The sequence below is a fragment of the Aythya ferina genome (genome assembly GCF_964211825.1).
Source record: "Aythya ferina genome assembly, chromosome: W".
NCBI classification, from domain to species: Eukaryota; Metazoa; Chordata; class Aves; order Anseriformes; family Anatidae; genus Aythya; species Aythya ferina.
Window position 1 is genome coordinate 14,361,535 of NC_140313.1, and position 27,811 is coordinate 14,389,345.

The window sequence follows — 27,811 nt, forward strand, 5'->3', positions numbered from 1 at the left end:
TACTCCTTTTGAAATTACTATCATGAACCCTGAGATCCCCATAAGGGTAAAACAATACCCAATGCCCCAAGAGGGTAGAAAGGGGTTACAACCGGTAATTGAAAGACTATTGAAACAAGGACTATTGGAACCTTGCATGTCACCCCATAACACTCCTATACTACCCATTAAGAAGTTGGATGGCTCCTATCATTTAGTGCAGGATTTAAGAGAGGTAAATAAGAGAACACTCACCAGATTCCCAGTGGTAGCCAATCCGTATACATTGTTGAGCAAGCTCTCCCCGGAACTGAAATGATACAGTGTTATAGACTTAAAGGATGCCTTTTGGGCTTGTCCCCTGAAGGAAGAATGCAGAAATTACTTTGCCTTTGAATGGGAGGATCCAGAGACCCATGGGAAACAGCAGTTAAGGTGGAACGTGTTTCCGTTTCCGTGTTTCCACAGGGATTTACGGAGTCACCGAACTTGTTCGGGCAGGCCCTGGAGCAGGTATTAAGTACCTACGAACTGAACCCAGAAGTGATGCTGGTGCAGTATGTAGATGACCTGTTGTTAGCAGGGAAGGGTCAGGAAGCTGTAAGGGAAGAAAGTATTAGACTACTGAACTTTTTAAGTTTAAAGGGACTAAAAGTATCCAAATCCAAACTACAGTTCACTGAAGAGGAGGTAAAATACCTGGGACATTGGCTAAGTAAGGGGACTAAGAAATTAGATCCTGAACGGGTAAATGGCATCTTGTCACTCCAGGCACCTAAGAGTAAAAGACAAGTAAGGCAATTGTTGGGATTGCTCGGTTACTGTAGGCAGTGGATTGAAAACTATAGCAGTAAGGTAAAATTCCTATATCAGAAATTGATTGGTGACGGGCTAATAAAATGGAGCCGGACAGACGAACAGTGCTTCGAGGATTTAAAAACAGACTTAGTAAATGCCCTGGTGCTAAGCCTACCCGATACTCGGAAACCCTTCTATCTTTTCGTAAACACAGAAGAGGGAACTGCATTTGGAGTTTTAACCCAAAAGTGGGCAGACAGGAAGAAGCCCATAGGTTACTTTTCAAAATTGTTAGACCCGGTCAGTAAAGGTTGGCCCACCTGCTTACAGGCTATAGTGACTACAGCCCTCCTAGTTGAGGAAGCTGGGAAAGTCACCCTGGGGGGAGAATTAAAGGTATATACACCTCATAATATAAGGGGGGTGTTACAACAAAAAGCAGATAAGTGGATTACTGGTGCTAGATTATTGAAGTATGAGGGTATACTAGTACATTCCCCCAAATTAGAAATCGAAACAACTAGTCTACAGAATCCAGCTCAATTTTTATATGGGGAGCCAAGTGAAGAGTTGACAAACGACTGTGTCAGATTAATAGAATCCCAGATTAAAATAAGGGAAGACTTGGAGGAAGAGGAATTACCAGATGGGGAGAAATTATTTGTAGATGGATCGTCAAGGGTAATAAACGGGAAACAAAAGTCAGGTTATGCCATAATAGACGGGAACACCTCGGAGGTAAAAGAATCTGGCCCCGTGGATATGACCTGGTCAGCCCAGGCATGTGAGTTATTTGCAGTATTGAGGGCTTTACAGCTGCTGAAAGGGAAGGTGGGGTCTGTATTTACTGACTCCAAGAACGCGTATGGAGTAGTTCATACTTTTGGAAAGATCTGGGAAGAGTGGGGGTTAATAAATTCTCAAGGAAAGGGTCTAGTACATGAGACTCTGATAAGGCAGACTCTGAAGGCCTTGAGGGGACCTAGGCAGATTGCTGTTGTACATATAAAGGGTCACCAGAGGGGTACCTCTATCCAGATAAGGGGAAACAATTTAGCTGATGAGGAAGCAAAATGGGCTGCACTATTGGTACTAAAAGAAGCAGAACAGGTCAGGGAAGCAGCGGGAAGTAGCAAGAGCTTTACCGCCTGAGAGGTAGAGAAACTACAACAAATGGGGATCGTTGAAAAAGAGGGGAAGTGGGCACTCCCTGATGGAAGGGAGGTTATTCCTAAAGGCATGGCATGGAGGATAATGAAAGAATCCCACAGGCAGACCCACTGGGAAGTACAGGCGCTTGTGGACCACTTTGGGACCAAGTATAAGTGCATTGGGATTTATGAAATTGCTAAAAAGATGGTGGGGGAATGCTTGACATGCCAAAGGGTTAATAAACGACAGCTCAGAGAAAAAGTACCAGGAGAACGGGGGCTAGCAAAGAGACCGTTTGAAAAGATACAGGTCGATTTCACAGAGCTTCCAAAGGTCAGGAAGTATAAATACCTTCTAGTTTTAGTGGATCATTTCACTCACTTTATAGAAGCCTTCCTGGTGGCTTGAGCCACAGCATGGACGGTCGTACAGATATTATTAGAAAACGTTGTGCCAAGGTACGGGAATATAGCTGTAATAGACTCAGACAGAGGACCACACTTCACCTACAAGACTATCAGAGAAGCCTTGGATCCCTTGGGGACGAGATGGGAATATCATACCCCGTGGCACCCACAAAGTTCAGAGAAGGTAGAAAGAATGAATGGGGAAATTAAGAAACAATTGACCAAATTGATGATTGAAACTAAGATGAACTGGGTAAAATGTCTTCCAATGGCCTTATTAAATCTGAGGACACAACCCCGAACAGACACAGGAATTTCCCCTTTTGAAATGTTGTATGGGATGCCTTACGACTTGGAAGTACCAGCTGAGCACCCAAAGGTAGAAGAGAGGGTGCTGCAAGAGTATATCATTGAGCTAATGAAGCGAAGACGAGAACTAATAAAGAAGGGATTAGTAGTACAGAGACCATCCTTAGATATAACAATACACAGGGGATATAGCAAGCCAGGAGACAGAGTATTGATTAAGGCCTGGAAAGAGTCCTCCCTGATCCCTCGTTGGGAGGGACCCTTTCTTGTGTTGCTTACCACAGACACTGCGGTTCGAATGGCAGAACGAGGTTGGACTCACACTAGCAGGATAAAAGGACCTGTTTGAGAATCTCATTGGGAGGCAACTGGGAACCCTAACAACCTGAAGGTCACCTTCCAGAGGAAGACTGATAAGTGAAGCCACCGCGTATAATCCTTTTTGTTCTGCAAGAGAGGGCAGAGGGTTCATTGCTCCTACGGGTATCCCATCTCAGGGGTAAGTGCAAAAAGAGGGGGGGGGTGGTCACTGGGAAAGCCGTAAAACAGGCCCTGCCCAACGAAGGTTGAGAGCCTCCAAACAGGCTGCAGATAACAGCAGTCGAGATAAGGTGTGGAGCTGGGGAAAAAGCATACAAATCAAGTGGGATAAAAGATGAAGGAGGTTCCCCTGAAGAATATGGCTGCTGCCGAGAAGATGATACACTCCATTGCTCTAAGCAAAAGAGTAGACGGAGGAGGCAGAGGAGTAATGCTGTGGGGATCAAGGTTGGTGAACCACCTCCGGAAGCAGCCCCAGAGGCCCTTTCAAATACCACCTCCTCAACGCCTCCCACCTGCAGCAGGAAGAAACCAGGGTAAGAGACACAGTGCCCACCAAAACCCCTGGGATACCCGTAGTAAAAGCAGTGCCCCTCCGTTTCTCTTGAGTTTAACTTTGTTTGTATGGGTAATGGGACTCCTGATAATCCGGTTAGATGTAACAAAGGGAGAAGAGAGCCCTCACCAGCCTTACAAGTGGACCCTGGGTAGTTGGGATGACTCGAAGATCCTTAAAACTAATATTACGGCAGGCTCACCTTCTTTCAATATAACCAATTATGAATTACTCGGGACAATACTGGGATATGGAGGAAATACGGAATACCACCTGTGTAGTCCCCAGAGACAATACTCCTGGGGGGCTTCAAATGCGAAGGCTACCTATTGGTGTCCCAGCTCAAACCCGGGAAAAAGTTACTGTAACCATCCAGGGCACTATTTTTGCGCATACTGGGGCTGTGAAACCATAGCTACTCCAGGATGGTGGAGTCACTCTCGCGATAGGTACCTCAGTGTTACTTGGATACCGGACGGTTGCCGTGAGCCTACTTACAGTTATGATGGTAGCGTAAATAATGCTGGAACTTGTAAATCTCTGAGGGTTACAGTATTATAACCTCAAGATCTAGGATGGGTGGTAGGAAGAACCTGGGGTTCTGGGAACCTGAAGCCGATAGAGGAGGGCTAATTTTTATAAAAAAAAAGAGAGGGTAGAGAGCCCTCCTCAAGGGGTCGGTCCTAACAGGGTTATTAGCAGGCCAAAGATCAAGGCACTACCCCCTTCTGGCCCGACTTCGGGCCCAACAAACACATCAAACCTGGCTGAAAATAACACCACCATTATAAATAGTGCTATAACCCCACCTACAGGTATGGTCGAGGAGAACCCTCTTTGGAAAGTAATGCAAGCTACTTATGATACCCTAAATGGAACTAAGCCTGAACTAATTGCTAATTGCTGGCTGTGCTATGATATAGAACCCCCTTTTTATGAAGCGATAGGAGTCAACAGTACATATCGTTTTAGCACTGAAAACGCACTCTCCCAGTGCTCTTGGGGAGATAGGAAAAAAGGGATAACCATGCAACACATCTCTGGGACAGGAGGTTGCATGGGCAAAGTACCAAAACCTAAGCAAATGCTTTGTAGCTCCCTCCAACCCACTATCAACAAAACTAATGAAAGGTGGGTCATTCCTCAGGAATGGATATATTCTAAAACAGGACTTACTCCGTGCTTATCTCTTGACATATTTATTGCCTCTAGGGAGTACTGCATACAAGTACATCGTTCTGAGGATATTATACCATTCAGAAGGGGAGGTTTATGATTATTGGGATACTAGGGCACATCACATGAAAAAGAGGGAACCTATAACTGCAATTACCATAGCCTCATTACTGGGTATTGGAGCGGTGGGAGCAGGAACTGGGATAACTTCTCTCATCCAACAACAACAGGGATTTAATTCCTTGAGAGCAGCAGTAGATGAGGATTTAGAACAAATAGAAAAGTCGATCACAGCATTGGAAAAGTCTCTAACTTCACTATCAGAGGTAGTGTTACAAAATAGGAGGGGAATGGATATCCTTTTTCTACAGCAAGGGGGGCTTTGTGCAGCCTTGGGAGAAGAATGTTGTTTTTATGCTGATCATACAGGGGTAGTGCGAGACACCATGGCTAAACTGTGGGAAGGTCTCGAGAAGCGTAAAAAGGAGAGAGAAGCTCAACAAGGATGGTATGAATCTTGGTTTAGTCATTCTCCCTGGTTAACCACATTGCTGTTAACGATAGCTGGGCCTTTGGTATTGCTAGTGCTTACTTTAACCTTTGGACCCTGTATACTGAATAAAGTAATTGGGTTAGTAAAAGGTAGATTGGAAGCAGCACACCTAATGTTGATAAGAACACAATATGAACACCTAGAGGATGACAACGTTATTAATAGAGAAACTCCCATCCTCTCCCTAGTCCGGGAAACCATTGCCCGGTTTGATGAACAAAATGGTAAAAACAAAAAGGGGGGATTGTAATAAAGACTGTATAAAGAATTTCTCTATCAAACCGGTGGGGGTAACCGGATAAGCTGTTTAACCTCTGTAACTTGATTATCTCCAACCGCCACATCCTGTTGAGCAGACAATTGTGATAACTACCTGCTGCAAGATAACAATTGCAGTAATTGAAATGCCCAAATAAGGAAAGGATGATCAACCCGCAATGCAGAGGAAGACTATGACCTTCATCCCCGTGACCACCAGAGAGCCCGTAACGACCCCCTAGCAACTGGTTGTGCACCCTCAGAAGAAACCAGGATGTGCCACGTCAACCCGGGACCACTAGACAATAAAAGGGGACCCTGGCAGGGGTAAGGTGCGCTGTTGGTGGAGTGGACACTCCCCGGCCACCCAGCGCTATTTTGCCTGCTTGACCGCTTGCTTAAATAAATTCTGTTCTGATAAATAATACTTTGGATTGGTAATTATAATTTGTCACTGACACTTATAACACAACCCCTATGGGTATTGACTGCCGAGTGAGAGGGCCTCGACTGGACTTCTCCCGCACTAAGGTCAGGTTGTCCCAAGAAAATAACATAAGAACCTTTTTTTTTAAACCCATAGAAAATTGTGATTCTTTATCCAGGAGCTGGATCACCCCAACAGGATGAATGGTAACACAAGCCCAAATCAACCCTGAAAGTGGGCCCAACCCCTTTATTGAAGGCGTTTGCCTATTATGATCCAGCTACGTGATCCTGGGGCTATAGGACCCCAATATATATGCTTAATAGAATAATTAGGTTACAAGCTGTAATAGAAATAGTTATAAATAAAACCGGAGATGCACTTGGATTAATTGCAAAGCAAAATACCAAGATGAGGACTGCTTTGTATCAAAATCACTTAACTTTGGATTATTTACTAGCAGAAGAAGAAGTCTGTGGAAAATTTAACCTTAGTAGTTATTCGTTTAATAAATTGTAAACTTTGATTGTAACCCTATTTGGGACTTAGTCTTTTATTACCATACCAAGTTGTGCTGCTTTTGTAGGTGAAGTGTCAGAGCCCCTCTGGTCACACTGTGCTCTGGATGCCTTAACACTTTTGCATCTCTGCTTCTCCTCAGCGTGTGGGAATGCCCCATCCATGTGTTTTCAGTCCCCTGTACATGGCTAGCAAGCTTGCTTGCAAGCACACTCTTTCCACATCTTGTTATATGTATTGATTCCTGTAGTATTTTTGGGAAGAAAACCATTGGTAATTAGCAAGAGCAGAGTCTTCATACAAATCACAATACTGGCCTCTTAAGCCATCATCACCATGTTAATGAGATTTGTGTGGTTTCACATACATGTTCTTACCAAGACTGCATCCATCCTGCAACTAGCCAAATGCTTTAAGCGAGGAGGAGAAAACCTACTTATGCCTGTGTCCTAGTTTCAGCTAGGACAGAGTTAATTTTCTTCCTAGTAGCTGGTAGGGTGCTATGTTTTGGCTTAGGATGAGAAAAGCGCTGATAACATGTTGATGTTTTAATTGTTGCAGAGCAGTGCTTACACCAAGCCAAGGACATTTCAGCTTCTCACACTGTCCTGCCAGCAGGCAGGCTGGGGGTGCAGCAAGATCTGGGAGGGGACAGACCCAGAGCAGCTGACCCAAACTGGCCAAGGGGGTATTCCATCCCATCTGATGTCATGCTAAACAATATATAGGGGTGGCTAGCCGAGGGGGGGGGGGGGGGGGCAGACTGCTCGGGGTTAGGCTGGGCATCGGTCAGCGAGTGGTGAGCAATTGCATTGTGCATCACTTGTTTGTACACATTGTTATTAGTAGTACTATTATCATTATTATTATTGTTATTATTCTTTTTCTGTCTTAACAAACTGCATTTATCTCAACTCACAGGCCTCACTTTCCCATTTCTTTCTGCCATCCCAGAGAGGGACGGGGGAGGGTGAGCGAACGGCTGTGTGGTGTTTAGCTGCTAGCCATGTTAAACCACAACAGTCCTTTTTTGGCACCCAATGTGGGGCTTCTTCAGCACAGACCACCTCCTCCTCTGATGATATCCCAAAGTATTTGCCTTCTGGCTAGTCCATAATCGCCTCCAAAATTCCAGGGCGACTAGGGTTCCGTATTCGAGCCAACTGAGTAATTAGTGCATCCAACTTGCTCCATGTAGCATCAACTGCATGATGTGTAGAGGGGACCCTTCCCTTTGAACATCTAGCCTAGTACCGGCAGTCGGGGTGCCAGGAAGAGCTGCACTTCAGTACTGAACACTTCCAAAGCAGATCAAACTCCTTCATATGCTGCCAATATCTCCTTTTTGGTGGGAGTGTAGCAGGCCTCAGATCCTCTGTATCCCCCACTCCAAAACCCCAGGGGTCGACCTCGAGTTTCCCCAGGTACTTTCTGCCAGAGGCTCCAGGTAGGGCCATTCTCCCTGGCTGCTGTGTAGAGCACATTCCTTACATCTGGTCCTGTTCGGACTGGCCCAAGGGCTACTGCATGAACTATTTCCTGCTTGATTTGTTCAAAGGCTTGTCATTGCTCAGGGCTCCATTCAAACTCATTCTTCTTACGGGTTACTTGGTAGAGCGGGTTTACAATCACACTGTAATTTGGGATGTGCATTCTCCAAAACCCCACAACACCTAGGAAAGTTTGTGTTTCTTTTTTGTTAGTTGGTGGAGACATAGCTGTTATTTTGTTGATCACATCCACTGGGATTTGACGACGTCTATCTTGCCATTTTATTCCTAAAAACTGGATCTCTCGTGCAGGTCCTTTGACTTTATTTTGTTTTATGGCAAAACCGACCTTCAGAAGGATTTGGACTATTTTCTTCCCTTTCTCGAATACTTCCTCTGCTGTGTCACCCCACACAATAATGTCATCAATGTATTGCAGGTGTTCAGGAGCTTCCCCCTGCTCCAGCGCAGACTGGATCAGTCCACAGCAAATAGTAGGACTGCGTTTCCACCCCTGGGGCAGTCGATTCCAAGTATATTGGACTCCCCTCCAAGTGAAGGCAAATTGTGGCCTGCACTCTGCTGCAAGAGGGATGGAGAAAAATGCATTAGCGATATCAATTGTGGCGTACCACTTGGCTGCCTTCGATTCCAGTTCGTACTGCAGTTCTAGCATGTCCAGCACTGCAACACTCAGTGGTGGCGTGACTTCATTCAGGCCTCGATAGTCCACCGTTAGTCTCCACTCGCCATTAGACTTTCGCACTGGCCATATGGGACTATTAAAGGGTGAGCGAGTCTTGCTGATCACTCCTTGACTCTCCAGATGGTGAACCAACTCATGGATGGGAATCAGGGAGTCTCAGTTGGTGCCATATTGCTGTTGGTGCACCATTGTAGTAGCAATTGGTACCTGTTGTTCTTCGACCCTCAGCAACCCCAAAACAGAGGGGTCCTCTGAGAGACCTGGCAAGGTAGATTAATTGTTTAATGTCCTCTGTCTCTAAGGCAGCTATGCCAAAAGCCCACCGGAACCCTTTTTGGGTCCTTGAAATATCCTCTTGTAAGGTAGTCTATGCCAAAGACGCACGGAGCATCTGGGCCAGTCACAATATGGTGCTTTTGCCACTCATTCCCAGTTAGACTGTTAGGAATGTTTTAACAATTCGTGTCAATAAAGAACAGTCCTGTCTGCCTCTGGGCCCTGCACTGGCAATTTAATTCTTGAACCACAGATGGATGCAGTGTCCCAGTCTCCCCCTCATTCTAGTCAATTTATCAAGTCTTCAGAAAATACTCCTCAAATTTATGAACCTGTCTGCTTTAGTTGTTCCGAACTTTTATTTCTAACAGTTACAGCCTTTTCTTTGTCTTTGTCTTTATCGAGATTAACACTGCTATAGGTGTGACTGTCTCTGTGAATGGCTGGTGAGGAATGTTTTAATTCCTCGTGAAGAGTCAATAAGAAAGCTATTTGTGTTTGTATGAAGTCTTTGATGTCTGGGGGTTTCAGAACAACTGATAACAACTAGAGACTGTTATGGGATACTATGCAAGCCTCTGGTATCTGGCCAGGTGGCCAAGAGATTAAGAAGAAAAAAGAAGCTGAAGGATGGCTGGGAGACAAGACCTGCAGGAGATGTTCTATAAACTTGATATGGTGCCAAGGGAGTACAAAGGGGAAGGACGAGAAAAAAACTTGGAGAGGAAGACTACGAGCCTTCAGCATGAAAGACCCCTAGAGACCCCCAGAGGAGACTGATGCGCATGCTCCAGTAGGAGGGACTGGACCCCGGAAGCTAATTATAATAACCTGGTTTTTTTTTAGAAGTAGGAATGAATATGTATTAGTCTAGGAGCATAAAAATCAGCTGCTTGATGTAACTGGTGTGCGTCCTGGTGGAGCGGAGACTCCCGGTGCACCCAGAGCTGTTTGCTTACCTCTATTCTTTTAATAAATCCTATTTTTTTATTTAAATTATTTTGAAAACTGAGCCATTTCTAACAGACTCACTTCAGCCTCCAATACAGTTAACTGCTGGGATCCCCCCGTCACTCCATAAATACAGATGGGCTCTGGCCCTTTATAGATTGATGGCATTGGAGTACATTGTATACCGGTGTCTACTAAAGCCTTATACTTCTGTGCGTCTGACGTGCCAGGCCATCGAATCCACACAGTCCAATAAACTCGATTGTCCCTTTCCTCCCCCTGGCTGGAGGCAGGGCCCCTCTAGTCCTAGTCAGAATCTTCTTCATTTCTGTGTTTAAAGGACTGCCTGCTAGAAGTTGAAGCAACAAACTTTTCAGAGAACCCCTTTTTCCCGATTGTTTTCTTTTACAACTCACGTACCCGTGCCTCTAAGGTTGCGGTAGATTTTCCATCCCATTTTCTCATGTTCTCTCCATGGTCTCATAGGTAAAACCACAGGGTGGCACGGGGTGAGTACCCACCATATAGTCTTCCTTGTGCGAATGAACGCTTACCCCTGATAGCTCAGACACTGCTTTGTACAGATGCGGAGGAGAATAATCTCTCTTCAAGTTGGTGGAACTTTTCAGACCATTTCTCCAAAGTATTCTCTTTTAGTTGGTGGACACTGGTTTTGGACACTAGGTGGGGAGCAAGATAAATTCTCTTTAAATTGGTGGAACTCTTCAGAAAGTTTCTCCACAGCTGAGACTCAGGCCTGTAAGGAAGAGGAGAGACTTTCTTCGTACTGCCAGAGTTGTTTAGCCACTTCATCCACCATGGGTTCTTCCTCCTCTTTCCAGGCCATTATTGCCATATTATTACTACTACTACTACTACTACTATTATTATTATTATTATTATAGTTATTATAGTTATTATTATTATTTTTCTGTCTTAATAAACTCTTTATCTCAACTCACAGGCTTCACTTTCCCGTTTCTCTCCCCCATCCCAGAGAGGGAAGGGGGAGGGTGAGCGAACGGCTGTGTGGTGTTTAGCTGCTGGCTGCGTTAAACCACAACAGCCTGAATTATTTTCAGAGCCTAAAATCCCTTTATGAATCTAATCTATGACATCCAGAGGCCTTTTATAAGCTAGTTCCTCATCTGAAAACAAGCAGCAAAAGCAACTCCATACCTCAGAGACTACTGTAGGGACATATTTTTTTTGTTATTCTGATGTGGTCACAATGGGAGAAGAGTAATGGGAAAAAAACTAACAATTTTCAATAGCTAGATTCTAATAAATAAAACACATTTATTTTCTAATAAATAAATAATCTTTAATAAAACTTTAGTGCTGCCTTTGCAGACTCCTGATTTTTCAGCTATTCTATTTAGATACATTTTAATACATTCCTTACAGGTGATCATAGAATCATAGAATCATAGAATATCCTGAGTTGGAAGGGACCCTTAAGGATCATCAAGTCCAACTCTTGACACTGCACAGGTCTACCCAAAAGTTCAGACCATGTGCCTAAGTGCACAGTCCAATCTCTTCTTAAATTCAGACAGGCTCGGTGCAGTGACCACTTCCCTGGGGAGCCTGTTCCAGTGTGCAACCACCCTCTCTGTGAAGAACCCCCTCCTGACGTCCAGCCTAAATTTCCCCTGGCTCAGCTTAACCCCGTTCCCGCGAGTCCTGTCACTAGTGTTAATGGAGAAAAGGTCTCCTGCCTCTCGACACCCCCTTACGAGGAAGTTGTAGACTGTGATGAGGTCTCCCCTCAGCCTCCTCTTCTCCAGGCTGAACAAGATTTCCAAGAGGCATAAAAACTCAGCTTTTGATTATTTGCAGATCAAAAGATTTTAGCTGAGCTGCTAGTTAAAAAAGTTACTCATTGATCAGTATTACGAGCACATTTCTTAAATGTCATTTAAAAAAGAAAAATACACGTGCGACCTTTCTATGCCTTTCTTATAGGGAAAAGTTTCTGTTTATAACTGCACTTTAAAATAAGTTGCAATTATTAACAATATTAAGGCATTTACATTGTTTCTCCTTGAAAATGGGAACTTTACATCTAAAAAGCTTCAGAAGTTTTCTTAGATTCTTAGAATTTTTAAATGAGACAAGTATCTTCTTCAGTTACATGTAGGTGAGAGGTTTATGTTTTAAATTAGGAGACATTTCTTCGCAGAGCAGTCAGGCATTGGAATGGGTTGCCCAGGGAGGTGGTGGCATCACTGTCCCCGGGTGTGTTTAAGGAAAGGTTGGACCTGGCGCTTACAGACATAGTTTAGTGGCTGACATTGGGAGTAGGGTAATGGTTGGACCAGATGATCTTGAAGGTCTTTTCCAACCCTCATGATTCTATGATTTTATGAATCTATGATTCATCTATGAAACTTATTTAATCACTTAACCCTTAAGTATTCCAGACCAGAAGAAGAGATAGCTTTTGCCTTATCTACTTTGAAGACTGGTAGTAACAATTCCTTTGCTAAGTTCCTACTTGTAATATTACAGTATTCAGAGCAGAGCCTGGACTATTTAATTAAACACACAAATCAAACAGTTTTTCAAAAAGCCAACTGAATGGATTACAAAGATTATGTAGTGCTCTTAATCAATACTGATTAAACTTTTCTTCCACTGAACAGCTTTTCACTAGAGGAGACGAATACCACTGGTGACTTGAGTGAAAAATAGAATGTTTCTACTCTTCAGTATTACTGCATGATATTCTCACACCTTGGCATCAGTAGCTTTTAGTATCTTCCTAATTCTCTGCCCAAGACTTCACATGGCATAAGTAGAACATTATGATGATAAAGAGGAACTGGTAGACACACACTTCAAAAAAGTTCATCATGTTATGCCTCTTCCAAAGAATTTTCTCAATTTCCAAAAGATCAATTTATGTCAGCTCTAAATCATATTCCTTAAAAGGGCATACTGTGCGACACATATATATAAAATTAATTAATGCAACAAAATTAATGCATTATTTTTCTGAGTGAAGTTTCTGAGTGATAAAGGAAATAAAACAGCATATGTATTTAAAAATCTAGCGGATTTCTACAGGATCAGTCTAAATCATAGGTATTTTGTTTGGTTTTTTTACAAGAGAAACACCTTTCTTTTATGTAAAAAAAAAAGATGAATAATAGTGCTGTGCAAGGCATATTGCATAAAGAATGGAAATTTTTATTATGCAGACTTTAAACAACATTGTAAAGTTCACTACATCATTACAATAAAAGGTTATATATATAACCCACTCTATTAAATTTGAAAGGAGTACTAATATCAATGCAGATATCAAAGGAATTAAAAATGTTTTGCTAAATTATTCATATAAGGATCAACTGGAATGGAATTTGCTTTCCCTACAGCAGCCTATATAGTGTGTTCTGCACTTGAAGCTAGAATAGTGTTGCTATCATGCCAGTGTTTTGTCTACTGCTGAGAAAGAAAGAGAAAAAAAAAAAAAAGATGTTTTTTGTACTTATCTGGTGTTACTGTTGCTTCTGAAGATATACTGGGCTGAGCTCATCATCACGAGATGATAGAAAATATGTCTGGTGATCCAGAAAAACTTCTTCAATTAAAATTTCCCACAGGCAAAAGGGAGGATGAGAGTGGAAGAGTAAAATCTCTTCTATGCACAGATAACTGTCTCTGTAACTGTTATGTCTCTGAAGACACCCCTGGTTGTTTCTCTAAGTTATTCTCAGAGGTTTCTCACTGACATAAATCTGTGGGAGATTGAAACCTTTCATGCATAAAGTCCCAACTACATTTACTATTTGAAGAAGCACATACTACAATTCTAGAAAAAAAAAATTAGTGCTGTCCAAGTAAAAATACATATAGGGGATTACTTTCCCACCTATTCTTGTAACTTTTAACTATGGGGACTTCTGAGAAAGATGTGCTCTTTTTGTTGTTGTTGTTTTTCATGTTCCTCTCCATTTCTCTTTTCTTTACCAAATTTCATTTTACATAAGTAAATTCATCAATGAATCCTCAGAACATAAGAACTAGAATGCAAGTTGCAGGTCCCCAAACTCCAAATTACAGAATTAAGAAAGCTTCTGAAAAACAATTAATGGAATAATCACTCTAATCTGTTAATTAAAGAATTGCTATGAAGAGGTTTAGGAAACATCTAGTGACTCACAGCATCTGATTGTTCTCACCATATGGGTCCCTCTCTTCAGAGTTTTTCTCCCTGAGTTTATAATCCATGTACCTTTAGGGACCTTCTCTGAATCTTAGAAAAGAATGAATGGATTTGAAGATAATCTTTTTATTAATAAAACTTTTTTAATGAACATGGACCATAAGAAAAGAATGAGTACAGGAGGCAATGATATATTGGGAATCAAAGTAATTAGCATAATGAAAACATAATCCTTTAATCACCAACACTAATTTGAGTTTTATTTACTTATTAAAACATAGTCAGCTTTTAAACCTGATGTGAAATAAATAAATAAATAAATAAACAAACTAAAACAAAAATGCACAGCTTAAAATGAATCTATCTGAAGTTGGCAGAGCTGAGTACAGATCCTGTTGAGGGATTTTTGAAACAGCAAGGAGGCCATGACTTGCTGCAGCTGAGCAAACCAAGCTACCAGGACGACTATGAGAAGTTCCCATGACAGTGTTCCCACATCGCCCAATTGAGGAATTTAGAAAAATATTGTTGCCAGCAGCTGGCTTCAAGGACAAGGTCTACGTGACTGCTAATCACAAGGGGGTTGTTTTCTTGCAGGTGGGGTTGTTTTCTTGCAGTTGTTTGTCTGAGTGCTTTTGACCAATAATCTTGTGTGAGACACTATCCGCCCCTATTAAATTTGCTATAAAAGTCAGGCTATTCGGGTAATAAAAAGAGAGCATGATCTGACCATACTGGTGTCTGTCATGTTTTTGGCCATCCTTCCTGCAACAAGATCCTCCCACAGAATGGGTCCCATAGAGAAAAGTGACCTCTCATTTTCTTCAACATTTAGATCACTCATTAATAAATGCTAGCCTTTGTATTTGGAGCAAAAACATTGTATCCAAAGTTCATATCAACTACCTACTTCCTTGTTTGTCTTGAATACCAACCTTCACACCAAGATTTTAGAAAGCAGGCAGGATATAGGATGTACATCCTGAGGCATTTTAAGGAGATTTGATTTCTGAGTTGCTTTTTACAAACTATTCATAGTATTGTAAATAAAAGGTAGGCATACAAAATGAGATACCCATAAACATATGGCTGCATTAATATGGCACTGAATGCTAGGTAATACTTTTTATCAGCAGGGTTTATTAGCTTGGCTAATCATCAGGCCAGCTGCTGCTACTGAACTTGGAGTACTGACAAAGTAAATAAATCATTGTTTATTTTTATGTTTATGTTTATTTATCATTGTTCATCATATCATCATATTGCATATATGTTCATCATATCATCTGATGTTCATCATATCATATATGTATCATTTAGCATGTGTTTGTTTATCATTGTTTATTTATCATTGTTATCATGTTTATTTATCATTGTAAATCAAAAAAATTCCCCATGATAACCATAGCCTGTGATTGTGAGGCTGCTATCAGCTGCCTGTAGAAGGCCTTGTCAACTTCCTCATCCTGATCTGGTGGCCTGTAATAGACATCCACAACAGTATCCCCCAGGCCAGCCTGCCCTTACTTCTCACCCACGGACTCTCAGCTCGCTCCTCATCTACTCCTGGACATTACTCAATACAATGTAGTTGCTGTCTCATGTAAAGAGCAACTCCGCCACCTCGCCTTGCTGGCCTGTCTTTCCTGAGAAGGACATACTCATCCATGACCACATTCCAGTCATGTGAGCTGTCCTACTATGTCTCTGTAATTGCCACCAGATAATAATCTCCTGACCGAAAGTGGATTTCTAACTCCTCCTGCTTATTCCCCATGCTATGTGCATTGGTGTACAGGCACTTTAATGAGCGAGCTGAGCACACCGATTTCACCCTAGGGGGGTGGGAGGCCTCCTGGTCTTCCTCACTGCAAGAGTGCTGTCCCACAGGTGCAAGCCCAGCTACAACCCCACCTCCCTTTGGATCTAGTTTAAAGCTTTCCAAATGAGCCCTGCTAATTCCTGTCCCAGAACCCTTTTGCCCCTGTGAGATAAACCTTTCCTGTGTATTACTGTCAGGCCTGGTGTCTTACAAAACCAGCCATTATAAAAGAACCCTGCCTGTAGCCAATCATTTATAGACTGGATCCTTCTATTCCATGCCACATCATCACCCCAGAATGGAAGGAGGGAAGAGAAAATGACTTGTGCCCCAGACTCTTTCACCAACCATCCCAAAGCCTTGAAATATTTCTTCATTCCCCTCAGACTACGGGATGGAGCTTCCTCCCCACCTATCTGGAAGATCAGTAGTGGGTAGTAGTCTGTTGAGCACAGCAGTCTGGGGAGTATCCTGTTAATATCCCTGATCCGGGTTCCAGGTAGACTGCAGACTTTCCTTCGATGACGGTCAACTCTGCATATTGGGCCCTCTGTTCCTCTTAGAAGGGAATCTCCTACTACAATTAACCTTTTTTCTTTCTTTTTGGAGGTAGTCTTGAGGCATGGTGTCGACTGTCTCTTCTGATGTGACCTCATAGGTGAGCCTTCCACCACATCCTCACCTACCTCTCCTTCAAGATTCAGGGCCTCAAACCTATTACAGAGAGGCACCTGGGGAATAAAGGTAGGGAGGAGGGTTGCCCACAATGCCTAACTGGGACTCACTTCCAACCCTCCTTGTCTTTTTGGTTCCTTCCCTCTGCCTGACAGCAACAGGGCAGGGGCTCCACCACCCTCTGGGGGGCATCCCCCTGGCACCCTCCTTTCTGGCACACCAGGGAGTTACTCCACCAGTCAATCTCCTGCTCACATGCCCTGATATCCCTTAGTATCTTCACCTCCTCCCTGAGCTCAGCCAACAAAGTGAGCAGACCTTCCACTTGAGAACAAGCGGTTTCCCCGCTGCCCTCCTCCCCCCCAGAAGCGGCAGGCTCAAGCACTCCCTGCAGCCAGAGATCTGAACAGCCATGTGTCTGGGCAGGCCCTCTGTCTGGGTCAGCACAGTATTTTTGGAGCGAGCTCTCTGCCTAGTGGACACCATGGTAGGTGTGTGGTCTCACAGACTGCCAAGAGTTGGTGCAGAGGTCCCGCGAGACTACGAGAAGTTCCCATGACAATGTTTCCATATCGCTTGATTGAGGAATTAAAAAATATTGTTGCCAGCAGCTGGCTTCAAGGACAAGATCTATGTGACTGCTAATCACAAGAGGGTTGTTTTCTTGTAGGTGGGGTTGTCAGGCTATTTGGGTAATAAAGAGATAGCATGATCTGACCATACTGGTGTCTGTCATGTTTTCGGCCATTCTTCCTGCAACATCTCTTCTATTGATTTGATGTACAAAGAAAGGCTATCTCCAGACTATCTTAAACTTCATTCTATCTATATACTATTCTATCTATAATTTAATAGAGATAATTCCTTCATTTTTTTCCAAGTATGAGCCATTTTAAGAAGCTGAATAACTAATTTGTAGATAATTCCTACAAACCTTGTTGTGGCTGGTTGTTAAGACAGCGCTTTTAGATCCACTGAAAACAGACTGCATACTTTTCTAAGATTTCCACAGTTAATCTATGAAAATAAGCTTGTTTGGCTACTCTGTGTTTGACAATATTTAAAGTCCTTCTCCAATGGATGTTCCAATAGTTTAAAGAATTGAAGCAGGTGGAGCGCTAACATACTCCTCTTTCTTCTCAAAACTTCTCCAGTCTTCCAAAATTTGCAAGTTTTCTGTTTTGTTTGTTTGTTTGATCGATTGATTTTGGTTTGGTTTGGTTTCGGTTTTGTGGAAACAGAAAAGTAAAATGGCAAAGCATATGCCACTTCATATACTGAGCCTTGGAGTATGAGTGCTTGCTGAAATCTTTCTGGAGTCAAAGAGTCTTCAGCTCCACAGTCCTCCTGCCCCTCCACCCTACTATATATAATTTATATAAATATATATATATTTATATAACATATATATAAATATGTTGCTCACTATAATAGTAAGAATTCAGAAAATTAAATATTTATGTACTGATTGTTTCATGTTAAGAAGTTGGGAAGAACTTAAGAAGACTTTAAAAACAAATAAACATAACATTCTGCTAGAGACCTACAAAGTTACAATTGGATTGATTGGAAATTTTACTCACAAGTGACTACTGTTAACTACCTCATGTCAGAACAACAATTACAGGACTCAGTATAGAACTACTTGGTCAAGTAACTATCCAAATTATGCAAAATTTGAATTATTCACAGAATTTTGTAGTACAACAGAATTAATAATCGTCAATAATTGTGATTAATTTTAAGCATGTATGGATGCTGTATCATGCTTATCTGATGATTCCACTGATTAAGTATTCCTATGTGGAAAAAAAACAAGCAGCACATAGTTATATATAGAACAAGTCACTTCAGGACTGACATAAAAATTCTAAATTATGAATCTGCCTGCTTATTCTTTCTATCAGGTCTAATGGCCAGTGCGATACCTTTTAAACTGATAGATACAGATGCTAAGCATATGTAATTAAGGATAACTCACTATTACTCACTATAACTGTATTTACTCACTATTGATTCACACTTTATTAGAAAAAAATGAATCTGATCAACCAAAGTTAAAATTTCGTAGTTATAGGCTGAATTTGTCATTTTGGTAGCACCAGCTTACATACATTGAAAACTCAGATTAACTGTTCTCAGAACATTTTTAAGCCTTTGTCTATCTCATTGTTTAGGTATAATCCATACCATTTTTAACAGAATAACATTAAGATAAGCAGAATAGTTCATTAAAACATGATTGATTTTAAAAGGAAATTTTGAATGTTATTTAAGGTAAGTTTGAAATAATAAAATGCTTTGTTCTTATATGAAATTTAATCTAAATATGCAAGTCTAATATTATTGACATACTTTCCACCCTGGCTACTGCTCTTTTTATTGCAGAGGGCTGCTTTGTTTATAAATGTATGTAATCATACTTAGTGATGTGGCTAAAGTGGCATAATTAAATAGAAGTTTATGCATTTCTTACTCAAGATGTAAAATAACTCTTTTATGTAAGAACGCACATATAATATAGATGCATAGTACGATTACCACTAAAACAAACAAACAAACAAACAAACAAAAATCCCCACAAAATTAATTCAAAGAGAATATAAAAGCAGAACTATTGTTTAGTTAATGGTTTACCATCGCTATAAATTGGGCATTTTCAAAAGGTGGAAAAATGCTCCCTGAAATTGTCCATAAAAACATTATTATTTTATTTTATTTTATTTTATTTTATTTTATTTTATTTTATTTTATTTTATTTTATTTTATTTTATTTATTTTTTTACAACAGATTTTTTTCACAGATTAAATTATTAAGAAACATTTATTTGACTTTTTCTCTGGAAAATCCTCTGGGACTGGAAGCAGACACAACAGCTATTGCAGCACCTGTGTCTCAGCTGTGATACAGATGAAGGCAGCTAGTGGCAACAGGAAGGCTCTTTGGATATTGGTAGCCTCCCATGTAGAAAGACATACAATCTTTTGCCCAAAGATGTGTTAAATGAATAGTCCAGGGACTCAACTTAATTGTTCATTAGTTTTAGAAAATGCGTGCGTGGTTGTTTTTTGTTGTTATAGTGGTTTTTGTTTGTTTGTTTGTTTGTTTTCCCCTCTAACCTGTTTGGGGCATTCCTTTTTCAACTTTACTTAGACATCTTATGGATTAGCAAAGATCTCCTGTTTAAACTGTTACATTTCTCCATAAATGCTAATAACAATTTCAGTCACTGTAGCAGAAGTCTAAAGGTTTTATTTATTTACATGTTTATTTTTAAGCTACTGGAATAGAAGATATGATTTGCAGCAGATAGAGTATCCTTGATAGTATGTTACACTGTGGTCATTCTGACTTTGGATTTAGCACTGCTAGCTTCTTAGTGGTACTAAGGCTACATGCCAGCCCATCCTCACCTCATATTGTGCAGCAAGAATAAATAACCCTTCCAAAGAAAGGTGACAGCTCATGGCCCACACAGCTGGCTGTAGACATGAGTACACAGGAAGAGGAGACTGTAGTGAAAGTGACCAGTTCATCCTGTCACAGCACCATAAACAGCATGGAACTGGGCCCTTTTGATGATTAGATCTCACATTCTGGATTGGAGATGGTCCTTCTGTGTCACTGGAGAAACAGTTTAGATGCCTAAAACCTTTCACAAATGATACCCCTGGAAAAGTAACACAGCCAGATCTTTTATCTGAAACTGACATATATAAACAGGATGCAGAACTAATAAATATTGGATTAACCTGTAGAATCTGAATGCAGGTTTTGAATATCTGAAACACCAGTTTGTTTGTTTGTTTGTTTGTTTTTTAATTGGGAACTTCAACTCATTCACCAAAAGACTTTTATATATTTCTTCTGGGCAATGTTAAATAACCAGGCCTCTAGGTAAAGCATAAAACAGCTTTCTTTTCTCATGTTTTTGCCTGTATGTGAAACAACACAGAGAAGAAAAAGAAGAAAAATCTTCTTTCTTCTAACAGCAGTTGCCAAAATTGAGCACCATGCCTGAATTCAAATGTACTTTGCGTAGGCTTCTATTGCTTTGAATATAAAAAACAAAATGAAACAAAACAAACCAAACAAACAAACAAGAAAAACCACACACACACAGTAAATCCAGGAAGAGGTCTTCAATAGCTGTGCTCTGCCTCATGAAATAAAATACAAAATAGGTGTATAGTGTAAGCATATTGAATTTTGGTCAACAGAAGTGCTCTTGTTGTCTGCATGCTCTCAAGCCTACCACTGAAAGTGGTGGGAGCATAGCAACTATAGAAATCAAACACCAATAGGACAGAAAATGAAGAGAGTCCTCCAAGGCCAGAAGGATCAATACTCTTTACAAGCAGACACACTGTATAATTCTTTCTCACAAAACTGAACTAGACTTGCAACAGAAATAGCTACATTTCTTGGCTTTGCCATGTTTTATTCTATATTAGATGACCATGCACATCTGTATTAGAATGTTCCGTTAATTTTAAAGGAACTTTCCTTCAGTTTCCAGGTTGTATTACTTTCTATGCTGGTTTTGGCTGGGTTAGAGTTAATTTTATTCACAGTAGCTCTTACAGTGCTATGTTTTGGATTTGTGATATAAACCTCCGTTCCTAATATACCAAAGTTTCCATTGTTGTTGAGTGGTGCTTGCACCACATCAGGGCCTTCCTTGTGGAGCACTGCACCAGTGGAGCAGTGGCAGGGGACACAGCCAGGTACAGCTGAGACAGAATAACCAAAGGGATATCCCATACCATCTGACATTATGACTAGCAATAAAAGCTGAGGAAAAGAAGGAGGAAGGAGTAGAGGGGCATTCGAGTTATGACATTTCTCTTCCCAGGTAACCATTACACATAATGGAGCCTGCTTTCCTGGAAACAGATGAACACCTATCTGCTGATGGGAAATAGTGAATTAATTCTTTATTTTGCTTTGCTTTTGTACACAACTTTTGTTTTACCTTTTAAATTGTCTTTGTTTCAACCCATGACTTTTCCTACTTTTACATTTTCAGTTCCCATCCAACTGTGGACAGGAACAACTGTGTGGAGTCCAGCTTGCTGTCAGTTAACCCACAACACCGTCTTGCACATCTTGACTAAAATGCTCTTACAGTCAAAACTTTGTTTCAGTGTCCAAACTGATAGGTCTTACACATGGTCATGACCAGGAATAGTTTGGTATTATAAAAATGTTACCTATGTTTTGGCAACTAAGAAGCTATATTTGAAAATTGAAAAGGTTTTAATGTGCTGTTATTGATACCATTTGGGCATCTGACTACCAATTTCTTTACATAGAGAAAATAAAAAAATAAAATCATATTCTATTCCACTCATCTGTCCTTCAATTGCACACTGTCACTCACACATCTTGCTAGATTTCACAGAGATGTGAATCTCTGATTAAAAGATTTATCTGTTAAGTGGGGTGACTCAAGGGGTACAAGGAATTTTCCAGCATATGCAGATTAAAAATCAGGAAGGCCAAAGCTCAACCATTTCGCTACGGTTAAGGATAAAAAAAAAGTTTTTATAAATATATTAATGGCAAGAGGAGGGCCAAGGAGAATCTCCATCCTTTACTGGTCACGGAGGGAACATGACTACAGAGAATAAGAAAAAGGCTGAGGTTCTTAATGCAATTTTTACATGTGTCTTTACTTGCTAGACCATTTATCCTTAGAGTACTCAGCCACCCAACCTGGAAGTCTGGGACAGGGAACAGAAGAAAACCCCACAGTTCAGGTGGAAAGAGTTAGAGACCTGCTGCTTCACCTGGACTGCCACAAGTCCATGGGGCCAGATGGGATCCATCCAAGGATGCTGAGGGAGGTGGCAGATGTGATTGCTGTGCTTCTTTCAGCATCATCTATCAGCAGTCATCATCATCCGGGGAGGTTCCAGATGACTAGAGACTTGCTAATGTGATGCCCATCTATAAGAAGGGTCTTAAGGAGGACGTGGGGAACTGCAGGCCTGTCAGCCTGACCTCAGTGCCAGCAAAGGTGATGAAACAGGTCATCTTGAATGCAATCACACAGCATATGTGGGACAACCAGGGGATCAGGCCCAGTCAGCATGGGTTCATGAAAGGCAAGTCCTGCCTGACCAGCCTCATCTCCTTCTACAACTGGGTGACCCACCTGGTAGGTGACAGAAAGGCTGTTGATGTAGTCTGCCTAGACTTCAGCAAGGCCTTTGACACGGTCTCCCACAGTATTCTCCTGGAGAAGCTGGCAGCCCATGGCTTGCACAGGTACCCTCTTTGAGGGGTTAAAAACTGTCTGGACAGCTGTGCCTAGACAGTGGAGGTGAATGGAGTGAAATCCAGCTGGCAACCAGTCACCAGTGGTGTTCTCCAGGGGTTGGTGTTGGGACCCAGATTCTTTAAGATCTTTATTGATGATTTGGATGAGAGGCTTGAGTGCACACCCAATAAGTTTGCAGATGACACCAAGCTGGGGGAAAGCGTTGATCTTCCAGAGGGGAGGAAGGCTCTGCAGAGGGACCTGGAAAGGATGGATCGATGGGCAGAGTACAATGGGATGAGGTGGTGAGGTTCAACATGGATAAATGCCGGGTCTTGCACTTCAATCACAACAACCTCATGCAATGCTACAGACTTGGGGCAGAGTGGCTGGAAAGATGTGCAGAGGAAAAGGATCTGGAGGTGTTGGTTGATGCTTGCCTGAACATGAGCCAGCAGTGTGTCCAGGTGGCCAAGAAGGCCAACGGCATCCTGGCTTGTGTCAGGAATAGTGTAGCCAGCAGGACAAGAGAGGTGATCATCCGTCTCTGTACTTTGTTCTGATGAGACTGTACCTCTAGTACTGTGTTCAGTTTTTGACCCCTCAGTACAAGAAGGATGTCGGGGCCCTGGAGCGTGTCCAGAGAAGGGCTATGAAGCTGGTGAATGGTCTGGAGCACAAGTCCTGTGAGGAGTGGCTGAGGGAACTGGGGATGTTTAGTCTGGAGAAGAGGAAGCTCAGGGGAGACTTTATTGCTCTCTGCAACTACCTGAAAGGAATTTGTGAAGAGCTGGATGTTGGCCTCTTCTCTCAGATAACAAGCAATAGGACAAGGGGGAATGGATTCAAGTTGTGCCATGGAAGGTTCAAACTGGAAAGTTGTGGAGTCACCGTCCCTGAGGGTGTTCTAGGAAAGGTTGGACATGGTGCTTATGGACATAGTTTAGTGGGTGATGTTGGTAGTACAGTGATGGTTAGACCAGATGATCTTGGAGGTCCTTTCAAAGCCTAATAATTCTTTGATTCTATAATTCTATATGTATTTCACTATTTTATATTTTAGAAAGGTCATCTATGGTTCTATAGATTAAACTATAGATTAAACTGTCATCTACAGATTAAACTTTCTTCATGTGGATTGAATATGATGTAGATTCTCTTTCAGGATTTCTTAAAAAAAAAAAAAAAAAAGGAAATACGTTTCTATGGATGATAGGGACAGAAAAAAATGTTTAAGCTGCCACAAAGGTGGTAATATATGTTAGTACTCTTGAAAACATATCATTCTAAGTCAGAAAAGCATTAAAATGATGAAAATTACAGAAAAACAATGAGAGAGAAGTGCTTTCTTTGTGGTTTGTTGCAAGGTTATCCAGGTTTGTACACATAAGACGTTTGTCTTTAACAACCTCACTTTCATTCTAACAAAAAGCAAAGCAAAAGTGACTACTGAAATTATTCTTCTGAAAGAAATAAAACTCTTACATCACAGTTAAGATTAGTTTTGTTTTAAAGATAAGAGACTCCTAACACGTATTTGAGTCTCACTGGGTTATACTCTGAAGAAAAGGAAGAATATACACTACATCTACCTAATAAATTTCCAATTTCATAAGTCTGAACAGGTATGTCAGGCCAAAGGATTAGAAACAACTTACTAGAAATCACAAGTGTGGCAAACAGCCACGACAGTCATAGTTGGTTAATACCTTAGCTAATGACAAAGAATCCTATGCTTTTAAGTGACAGATTTATGCAGACAGTGGTGATATTTCTGAGCTAGTATTGGTCTTCTCACATCTATCAGGACTTATGATTTCTCACATAACTTTTTTTTTTTTTTGAAATAGGGTGTCATTCTGAGGGCAGATTGAACCTTTTATTTTTCCACTTATATATCATTGAAGATATTCTTTAATTGCAGAAACAATTCATAAAATTTAATTGATCCTTTTTACCATATAAACAAATTCCAAGAAGGAAATTAAGCAAAAGAAAAAAAATATTTGCAATAAGAAATGAATTGATATGGATTTCCATGAAAACGTAGGGTTACCTGTTGAATGGATTCAAGTGCCATGGAAGGTTCAGGTTGGAAATCAGGAGACATTTCTTCTCAGAAAGGGTGGTTAGGAATTGGAACGGGTTTCCCAGGAAAGTTGTGGAGTCACTGTCTCTGGGGGTGTTTAAGGAAATGTTAGATGTGGAACTTATGGACATGGTTTAGTGGGTAATATGGGTGGTAGGGGGATGGTTGGACCAGACAATCTTGGAGGTCTTTTCCAACCCTAATTATTCTATAATTCTATGATATATTCCAGGAAGGATTTACAATATTGTAAAATTAATGAGATGATGTATTTATCTAGTTAACGTCAAAGAAAATGGTATATTTGTGTCACTTCAATTAATTGCAGGTAGCAAAGATAAGCAAGGAACAAAAATACAAAATCAAGGAAGACTCTTGTTACTGTGCTAATTACATATCTTCAATATATGAAGATATTTCTTTGAACTGGTAAATTATGTTTGTTAAATCACAGAAAAGAGTAGTTGAGCATTTAAATTACACCAATATATTTCAACGTGATATCTGTAAAGCATTTGAGAGATTGGAACAGGGCGTTCCTGCCTAATTTAGCTACTGGACTGGAAGTAACACACTAGAGATGTCAGACCTACTTGTCATGTGAACGCAAACATGATACTTTTGGGTTTGACCTAATTTCTCCACTTCATATGGAGTTACACTGATAACATTTGTTTGGAAGCTAACTACATCTAAATACTGTGTTTTATGACATGATATCGGTACTTGGACTTCTTCTTGGCATATGGAAGGCTACCTGCTTACAAGTGTCATTTCTGTGATACTGTCAGACAATATAAATACCATCTCTTTTTGTGTGATGGACACAAGAATCAATGTATTAGGTTAAGTAATTAAGTGATAATTAAGTGAACACAAAAAGAAATACAAAAATTAAGTGAACACTAAAAACTATGGAGTATCAGATAAAAAATGTCATGCAAAGGATCTCCAGCAACGTAACCAATGAGAATAGATGTCCTGGTTTCAGTTAGCACAGAATTAATTTTCTTCCTAGTAGCTGGTGGAATGCTGTGTTTTGGCTTAGAATGAGAAGAGTGCTGATAACACCCCGATGCTTTAATTGTTGCAGAGCAGTGCTTATACTAAGCCAAGGACATCTCAGCCTTTGCTCTGTCCTGCCAACGGGCAGGCTGGGGGGTGCAGTAAGAGCTGGGAGGGGACAGACCCAGGACAGGTGACCCAAACTAGCCAAAGGGGTATTCCATACCATCTGACGTCATGCTAAACAATATATAGGGGTGGCTAGCCGGGGGGAGGGGGCCGGACTGCTCGGGGTTAGGCTGGGCATCGGTCAGCGGGTGGTGAGCAATTGCATTGTGCATCACTTGTTTGTACATACTATTATTACTTTCGTATTATCACCATTGTATCATCATTATTATTATTGTTATTATTATTTTGTTATTTTTTTTTCCTGTCTTATTAAACTGTCTTTATCTCAACTCACGGGCTTCACTTTCCATTTCTCTCCCCCGTCCCAGAGAGGGAGGGGGGAGGGTGAGCGAACGGCTGCGTGGTGTTTAGCTGCCGGTCGGGTTAAACCACGACAGTTTTTTTGGGGTCTGAAACCAGGGCCCGGAGTGTGGTCCACTTGCCTGGTAGACATAAAATATCTTCCTTGAAGGGATACCTTTCCCTCACAGCTGAGAGGAGACGCCTCCAGAGGCTGGTGGGTCGTGCTCCATCTGCAATTGCTTTGTCAATGCCGGCGTCTCGAGCAAGGGATCCCAGCCGCTTGGCTTCCCTGCCGTCTAATTCCACACAATTGGCTCCAGAGTCCCAGCAACGGAGCAGCCAGGTGACAAGCTGCTCACCTATACAGCGACCAAAATCTTTTCGCACATCTCGTAGCTCGCGCTCGTTTAGGCTTCGGGTAGTTACTGTTGCTCTTTCGGCATCCTCATCTTCCTCCTCCTGAATCCTTGACGGCCCAGCGTCGTCATCATCTTCGTCATCTCTATACTTAGTTTTGGCAGAAGCCTTACCTGGATTGGCAGAAGACTCTCTGCGTTCTAAACGACTTGAATTTCTATACCATATTTTCACCTTCTCTACAGGGGCAGCTTGCACTGCTACTGCTCGTTTCTCTGACTTTGTTACAGGGTCTGCCACAGGGGTTGGAATGCCCTCTGCAGGGTCAACTTGCACTGCTACAGCTCGTTTCTCTGACACGGCCACAGGAGCTGGAGCGGCTACAGGAGCTGGAGTTGGAGCTGGAGCAGTTGCAGGAGCTGGGACTGGAGCAGCAGTAGGAGCTGGAGCTGGAGCGGCTTCAGGAGCTGGAGCTGGAGCGGCTTCAGGAGCTGGAGCTGGAGCGGCTTCAGGAGCTGGGACTGGAGCAGTTGCAGGAACTGGGACTGGAGTAGCGGCCGGAGCTGGAACTGGAGCGACTGCAGGAACTGGGACTGGAGCAGCTGCAGGAGCTGGAGCTGGAGCAGCTTCAGGAGCTGGGACTGGAGCAGTTGCAGGAGCTGGAGCTGGAGCGGCTGCAGGAGCTGGGACTGGAGCGGCTGCAGGAGCTGGGACTGGAGCGGCTGCAGGAGCTGGGACTGGAGCGGCTGCAGGAGCTGGGACTGGAGCGGCTGCAGAATCCACCGTAGGGGTCACAGTGGCCGTTGGATCTGTCACAGGGTTTGGAGTGGCCGCAGGGTCTGTCACTAAGTTGACAGCAGTATCAATGGCAGCTCGATAGGCATGAGCCAGGCCCCAGCACGTTACAATGATTTGTGTTACTTTGGAACTGCCAGAATCATTACACCTTTTTTTCAAGCATTCTGCCAGTTTTTGAGGATTTTGCCATTGTTCAGGGGTGAATTTCCAACACACTGGGGGTGCCAACTGCTCTAGATGCCTGCCCATATCCACCCATACTCCCTGCCACCC